We start from the raw sequence: 8,681 nt of genomic DNA, 5'->3' as shown, positions 1-8,681 counted from the left end.
CCGGATCTGTTCGGTGGCAGCAGATCAGAGTAGCCCGGTGGTGGCACATTGAAGTTCCTGATCTACTCGGTGGCAGCAGATCAGACTTGCCCGGTGGTGGCATATTAGAGTTCCTGATTTGTTCGGTGGCAGGAGATCGGACTTGCCCGGTGGTGGCGTATTGGAGTTCCTGATCTGTTCGGTGGCAGCAGATCGAACTTGCCCGGTGGTGGCGCATTGGAGTTCCTGATCTGTTCGGTGGTAGCAGATTGGACTTGCCCGGTGGTGGTGCATCGGAGTTCCTGATCTGTTCGGTGGCAACAGATCGGACTTGCTCGATGGTGGTGCATTGGAGTTCCTGATCTGTTTGGTGGCAGCATATCGGACTTGCCCGGTGGTGGCTCATTGAAGACTGATTCATCACAGGATCAGAAATGTATCAGTCCGATATGAATAATAGTGATGAGTACTCTCTTAAGCCCGAAAAGACGTGGTCTATTATCACACCAGTAGATTATTTTCCCAGGGAGCAACGGTTGTTGTTAATTTTGATAGAAATCGCCATTGCATCAACATTCTTTATCCTTCAGCGTGGTTGTTTGGCTTCTAATGTTAATGAAAATGGAAGGTTTGTGCCCGACAAACCTCATAGGGTTGTTTATAAGACTCCTGTTTCTTGGTTTGCTCAGTATTATTCGGGGTCGATGGTGAATTCGGGGGCTAAAGTGCCCCTAGGTTTGAAGAGAAAGTCCCTGCGAGTTGTCGTGACGGGTGGAGCTGACAGGCTCATGGCAAGAGGCGACAGTGTTATTGTTGTCGACAATTTCTTCACAGGAAGGAAGGAGAATGTTTTGCATCATTTTGGCAATCCGAGGTTTGAACATGATGTTGTGAAACCCTTATTGTTGGAGGTTGATGATGAGGGTAAGAGAACAGCCGAAACTCTGACTATGGGAGCAAATGTTGAGGTTCGGAGTGCTCGAATTTTTAATCCGCGAATGTGTCGTGATGATGGTCGAGTTGTAAATAATTTTGTTGCTCAGGCTTTGCGCAAGGAGCTTCTGACAGTCTTTGGAAATGGGAAACAGACACGGAGCTTCCAGTTCGTTTCTGATCAAGTTGAAGGCCTTATGCGACTTATGGAGGGCGAACATGTTGGTCCTTTCAATCTTGGGAATCCTGGGGAATTTACAATGTTAGAACTAGAACAGATTGAAGAAGGAAAGGATGACTCTAACAGTGATTGGCACATTCCATTGCTAATGGAAGAAAACAGTGAGGAAGATGAAGAGCAGGAGTAGAAACAAGAAGAAGAAGTAACAGGAAATGTAATCAATAATGCAAGCCCAGAAAACACTGAAATAGACAGATTTGAGGTAAGTCCCCTACCAAGGAAATCAAGTAGGAATACTCGATTACCTTCTAAATTGAAAGACTATGCATTATTGTCAAAGTTTTTAAACATTGTAGAACCTGCAAATTATGAGGAAGCAAGTAAATCTGATGTATGGAGGGCTACAATGTATGAGGAAATAGAATCAATAAATAGAAACCATTCTTGGGATTTGGTTGAAATGCCTGAACGTAAAACCCCCATAGGATGCAAATGGTTGTATAAACCAAAAATAAATGCAGATGGGATTATAGAGAAATTTAAAGCTAGACTGGTAGCAAAGAGTTACTCACAAAAAGAGGGAATAGATTTCGATGACACCTTTGCTCCTGTAGCCAAATCAAACACTATTGGAATGCTAATTTCCTTAGCAACAAAACACAAATGGCAGCTACACCAGCGAGATGGTAAGTCTGCATTTCTGAATGATGACTTGAGGAAGAAATTTATGTAGTACAGCCTGAAGGTTTTGTGGAAAAGGGGCACAAACATCTTGTGCGTAAATTGAAAAAGGTACTTCATGGTTTAAAACAGGCACCCAGGTCATGGTATGAGAAAACTAACTCATTTTTTGTACAGCATGGCTTTCATAGGAGCTTGAATGATCCAAATCTGTATACCAAGTTTAATAAACAGAGGCAAATTAGTTTGATTTCTTTGTATGTAGATGATATGATTGTAACAGGGAATGCTAACAATCTGATCAAAGAAATCAGATGTCACAAGTGTATGAGATGGAAAGACTCTGGACAAACCTTTCTTACTCAAGGGAAGTATGCCAGAAGCTTGCTGGAAAGGTTCAGAATGGTTATTCTAGCAGGTTTTTCAGATTCCAATTGGGCAGGTAACTTGGATGATCGAAGATCTATCACAGGTTACGCATTCAGCATTGGATCTGGGGTCATAGCATGGAGCAGCAACAAGCAGCACACTCTAGCTCTGCTTCATCGAGAGAAACTACTGTCAAAAGAGATATGTGTTGAATATTGTAAAACTTGTAATAACATGGCTGATATCTTTACTAAGCCTCTTAGGCGTGTAAAGTTTGAATTGTTTAGAGGGATGCTAGGAGTTCAGGATAATCCTTTCTCCATTAAGAGGGGGAGTTGAAAATAATTAATATTATTTTGTATTAATGGAGAAACGGTTACATAAGTTGTAACGTATCTCCTTAGTTTAGGATTTGTTCCTAGAGTGTAGGAGTTTGGTTGCAACTTCCTGATATCTAGTAATGTACTTAATGATGTAATTGCTCATTTGATGAAAGTAGAGTGTACGGAGAGAGTTCTCTTCGTTTGAGTGCAGTCTCCAGGTGCAGTACTCACCTGTGAGCTGTAACTCCTCCTTTTTCAATTCAAGTCTGATTTTTATCTAAAAATACACCAATTATCTTTTGTCAAATTGTTATTGTGAATATAGAAGTGCATGATGGGATGTGAAATTTACAAATGTGAAAGGATTGGAATAATATTATGTAAACACCTTTTAATTAATGTTGCTAATTTTTTAAAATCCACGACCATATTCTGACACGAAGGATAAAGTAATCTTCACCTTTAATTATGGTAAGAATGGTTGTTGACGATTTGGAGAATAAAATTGCTTATCAAATATCTTTGACTTCAACTTCATGTTAAATTCCATTCTTTCTTATATTCTTTTATCAAAGTGGAACCATCATCAATCAAGAGAGAAGGAATTTCTACTCAACCACAAAAAAATAAGTGAATTTCTTTTTCATTTTTAAATTTCAAATGTTGCATTTTATATATAAATTCCCTATTTTTTTTTTGGGAATTTTAAAACTTTATATATAATTTTAAATTATTTTGTTATATAAAATGTAATATATATTGTAGCGGTAGTTTATTTATTATATGTGTTTGACGTTTATTAAGGTTATTTTTTGGTCTAATTTACTTAGAATCTGGTAAGAATTTGTTAAAATAATAAGTTTGAGTTGTGAAGTCTCCACAATCCAAGTGTCTTAGAGTTTTTTTAGGGTACTAAATCCAAAAACCCAATTTAAACAACAAAATTCAAGTTTTGACCAAAAAAAAATAATCAAGTTTCTACAAAAACTCCAAAATGTCTAATAATAACAATGTCTATTTTATATCTTAATATTGAAAGTTATAATATCATCTCTAGTCATATATTAATTAATATAATTTTTAATATAAAAATAATATTATCATAATTAAATCAGGGTAAATATAAAACAAAAATTAAAATAATTATTATGAGGAAACACTAACCATTTTGTATATATTTGAATTTCAAATTCTTTCTCATATATATATATAATAAATTAGAAATTAAAATAAATTTATAGCAATTTTAATATAATTAGCATAGATATATAAAGTTAATGGCTGGTAAATGTGGATAGATATTATTCCATAATAAGTATCAAAATACTTCACAATTATTTTGTATTACTGAAATTAAAAAGACCATAAAAAATGACTAAATTATTATTATGATTGTTATTATTATTATTATTGAGAGATAACATATATACATTTAAAATGCATAATCATATTCCGCGTGCAACAACCCAGCTCGAGCCTGCGCTGACCTAGCCATCACTACCCTTGCAAATCCATCTCTCAGTAACCTCCTACTGCTGAGGCCAACCAGACCATGCGGCCCTCTGAGGAGGGAGATCCTCACTCTTCCATGCACACAGGGAATGAAGAAAATGCAAAAGCCTTCACATCTTTGATCGCAGAGAATGGAGCTCCAAGGAACAGGCCATCGGTCAATAGATTTGTAAAGAAACTTGAAATTATCCCAGAGATTTCCCTCCCTCCAGCACTTCCAAGAAGAGCAGCCATCTCTCTGACGGAACATGGATTTGTTGGACAATTCACAGGGCTATGGCCTTCACCCAAATCAATGCAAAAATGAGTGGAAAGAAACTAGAATGCAACCACACAGGGGAAAATAGCAACTCGATTCTGTGGAAGGGGGTACTATACCTTTCTCTTTGAAACAAAGGAGGACAAAGATATGATATTTAGAAATGGACCTTACTTCATGGACTCCAGAGGTTTATACCTGAACAGGTGGACGCTAGATTTTGATCCGGAGATGGATGTCCCAAACGCAGTGCCTGTGTGGGTCAGGCTCCCGCATCTTCCTCTTCACTGCTGGGGAGACGAATCTGTAAAGGCTATAGGAAACGCAGTGGGAAAATATATTGACAAATGTGAGCCAAAAGATAACATGCACGCGTGCGCAAGAATATGTGTGGAAGTAGATCTCGGAAAAGGCCTCCCAGAGGCAATAAAGATCAAGGTTGACCAGTGGACACACATTCAGTAGCTGGACTACGAGCAAATACCATTTAAATGAAAGGTATGTCACGAGTATGGTCATTTTGAAAATAGGCATCTTAGAAAAATAGAGCAAGAAAATGTAGAAGAGCAAGAACCTACATGGGAACAAGTGAAAAGGAAAAAACCTACCAATAAGCAGACTGCGTCAAATATTTATCAATCCCAAGAAGCAAATGAAACAACCTCTTAGCCTTCAGCGAAGGTTACTCCTCCTGATCACACAAATCCGAATCCTTCTGAGCCATTAGAAGACTCCTTTGAGCCACCCTCTCCCAGATCCCGACCCTCAAACCCTATAGCTCTCATATCCACCCCCAACCCAATATCCTCCCCTCCTCCTCCCTCAGTGGATCGCATTCTAACTAGAAACAAAGCCAAATAAATCCCCCAAGCCTGGGATCAGCAAAAAAGAGTGGGAAGGAAATCCAATAAAGAAATCAAAGATGAGGCAGCAGCTAAAGAAATGGCCGTAGGAACGCAACAACCAATGGATTCACCACTTAGGAAACAAACAAGAAGTCATGAAAAAACTCAGCAAAGAGGAAAGGGAGGACCACACCAACACAACAGTAAATAATGATAGTGGTCTTTTAGAATTGTCACGGCCTTGGCACCTCCTTTAAAGTCAATGCAGCTAGATACATTTTAGCCAAGGAACAACCAGATATATATATGATCCAAAGAGACCAAACTAAACAAGCAAGAAAATCAAAAGATGATTCAAAAACTAAAAAATTATGAAGAAGTAGCGTTAGAAGCCACAGGAGCATCAGGAGGAATCAGCACCATTTGGGATAAAATAAAATGGGAATTAATGACCCAAAAAACTAGTAGACACTGGATTCGAACAAAGTTGAGGAATCTCAATAAAAAAGAACAGTACAACATTATAAATGTGTATTCTCCAAATCACTATAGAGAAAAAGAACAATATTGGAAATCAATTAAAGAATAAATAGCAGAGAGACAAAGTGGGCACTTAATCCTGGGAGGGGACTTAAATATGATAAGGAACATAGAAGAAAAATTTGGCGGAACCTTCCACAATGATCCATCAAGAGAAGCTCTTGAAGGAATAATAGAAGAATACAAATTAATAGACATTCCGCCAAGAAATGGCAAATACACTTGGAACAACAAAAGAATTGGAAAAAACAACATAAAAGAAAGATTGGACAGAATTCTTATTCATGAAAGTATAGCAGTTGCTTACACTCTTGTGAAAAGTAAAATTGTTCACAACTCAGCTTCAGATCACAAGTCGGTGGTGCTAACCTTGGGAAAGCTGGAAAATCAAGGACCCCTTCCCTTCAGATATAACCCAATTTGGGACAGCAAGGAAGATTTTGGCAAAAAAATAAAGGACAGTCGGAAAAAAAGTGTCACAGGATCTCCCCAGTATGTTTGGGAAACTAAGCTAAAGAACCTAAGGATGCACTTAAAAATTTGGGAAAAAGAAAATGATCTCCGAGACAAAGCTAGGAAGATCGAATTGCAAAAAAAAATGGATAACCTTTGCAAGGAAAAAAATAACAAAGAAGAAAGTAAGCAAGATCAAATATAAGAAAAGAAAATATATCTGGAAATATATAACAAAAATAGGCAACACGAAGAGGAAAGTAGACTGAAATCAAGATGTCTCTGGCTAAAATCCGGAGACAAAAATACAGACTTCTTCCATAATACAATGAAAATAAGGAGATCAAAAAATCAGATAGATCAGATTCAAGTAAATGGTCAAGAAATAAAAGGAGCTGAAGCAGTAAAAACGCAGCCCATAAACACTTTAAAGAACTCCTCTCGACAAGTGACCAGCAGGCAGCTAATGAAGAAATTTTGCAGCATATAAAAAAAAAAAAAACAACCAGCAAAATAGGGAATTAGACAAAGAAATTACTGAGGAAGAAGTCAGAGCAGCTGTGTGGAACCTCCACCATGATAAGGCACCAGGTCTAGATGGGTTTACAATGGCCTTTTACAGACAACATTGGGAAATTATCAAAAAAGACTAACGAGAACGCTTAAGAATGCTTTCCAAAAAAAAAGATTGGAGGGAATACAAAATCCTCTTTCCTAGCCCTCATTCCCAAAGAACCCAATCCTACAACTTTTAACAAATATAGACCAATCTCCCTTTGCAACTCGTCTTATAAGATACTTACCAAAATTCTATCAAACATAATGAAAAAATTACTTCTGGAAATAATTTCAGAAAACCAAGGAGGAATTGTCCCCAAGAGGCAAATCACAGATAATTGTACAGGAGGCTATCCACAGCAGTATCCAAAGAAAGGAGAGAGGAATGATTGTTAAGTTAGATATGGCTAATGCTTTTGATAGAGTTAACCATAACTTTCTTGCACCAGCTCTCAAAAGGTTTGGCTTTTCAACAAATTTCATAGAGATTATCTAGGCATGTATATCAGATCCTTGGATAGCTCCTTTAATCAATGGTCGACCCAGTAAATTTTTCCAAATTACACAAGGGCTAAGGAAAGGTTGTCCGCTTTCTCCATTCTTGTACATCATCATGGCTGAATCGCTGAATGCTATGTTGGAAAATCAAAGAAAAGAGAAAAAAAATAACAGGGATTCAAATATCGAGAGGAGTCAAAGATATAAACCATTATCTCTTTGCATATGATACCCTTGTCATAGGTGGGGCATCCTGCATTATAGCAAAACGATTCAAAAAAGTCTTGGATGAATTTCTCCTAGCTTCAGGAGGAATTCTAAACAACTCTAAATGCAGAATATATTGCTGGAATATCCCAACAAAAACAATGCAGTGTATCTCACAAATACTGGAAATATCTTTACAAATAAATTAGAGCCACTTCACTTATCTTGTGCTGCCCTTAGCAAAGGAAGTGGTAAAATCAAAATTCTAGAACAAGTAAGTGGAGATAATGAAGAGAAAAATTTAGAACTAGGGAGTGATGTGGCTCAACCTGGCAGGAAGAGTGACACTGATTAAATCACTTCTCTCGGCCTTGCCTCTATATTAGTATGCAATCATTATGGCTCCGGAAAATGCCCACAAGCAACTAGAACTGATAATTAGAAGCTTCCTCTGGCAAGGAGGAAAGCAAGATAATAAAAAATTCAGCCTTTTTAAATGGGAGCAAGTTACTCTTCCCTATGAAAAAGGAGGTATAACAATTTGCCTGCCAGGACTAATGAACATTGCTCTGTGGACAAAAATTATCTGGAGAATGATAAATGGGAACAACCACTCGTGGGCAAAATTACTAACAATGAAATACTTAAATTGTCATAGAACAAAGCTGCTCACTGAAACTATTCCAGACAGGCCATGCACCCAAATCTAGAAATTGGTTAAAAAGATAATTCCTCTCATTAGAGATCAAATATCCAAAAATCCAGGGAATGGAAAAGCAATTTCTATATGGGAGGATAGAATAATGGGGAAAAAGCCCTTAAATCGGCAACAAAATTTAAGGGGACTTCAGAGATGGATGGAAGAGAAAAGTTTTAACACTCTTTATTCTATTTTGGATTGGGATCAGAATAACTGGGTAAGATGGAAAAAGTTGGCTATACCACCAAGACTAAAAAGTAAGTGGGAAATTTTAAAAGTCCATCTGGCAGGGACCGTGCCCATCAACACAGAAAAGCGGGATGACTTTGTTTGGGACCCAAATGGAGGGGATTACACAGTGAAATAGGGGTACAACCTCCTCCAAAAACTCCACAATCAAAATGACTGGAGTCTTTGGAAGGAAGCTTGGAATTCAGAGAGTCTGCCCAAAATAAAAGTCTTCACATGGACACTTCTCAAAGGTAAAATTCTTACCTCTGAAAATTAAAAAAAAAAGGAATACAAGGGCCCTCAAAATGTGACATGTGTCAAAAGAAGGAATAATCAATCCAACACCTCTTCTTTAACTGTATGGTGGCGAGAGAGTGCTGGAAACAAGCAACAAGTCCTTTGGAAATAAACA

The 8,681-nt window shown here is 37.6% G+C and overlaps 1 pseudogene; it reads left to right on the top strand.

Moving 5' to 3' along the window:
* Window positions 1–413: 413 nt before the first annotated feature.
* Window positions 414–8,405, top strand: LOC149170486 (UDP-glucuronic acid decarboxylase 2 pseudogene; annotated as a pseudogene).
* The last annotated feature ends 276 nt before the right edge of the window (window positions 8,406–8,681 follow it).

Source organism: Pinus tabuliformis, chromosome 4_2 (genome assembly GCF_031772625.1).
Source record: "Pinus tabuliformis cultivar Carrire ecotype Pingquan chromosome 4_2, CPIR1, whole genome shotgun sequence".
NCBI classification, from domain to species: Eukaryota; Viridiplantae; Streptophyta; class Pinopsida; order Pinales; family Pinaceae; genus Pinus; species Pinus tabuliformis.
Note: the sequence above shows the minus strand (reverse complement) of the source record. Positions and strands in the feature narration are given on the sequence as shown.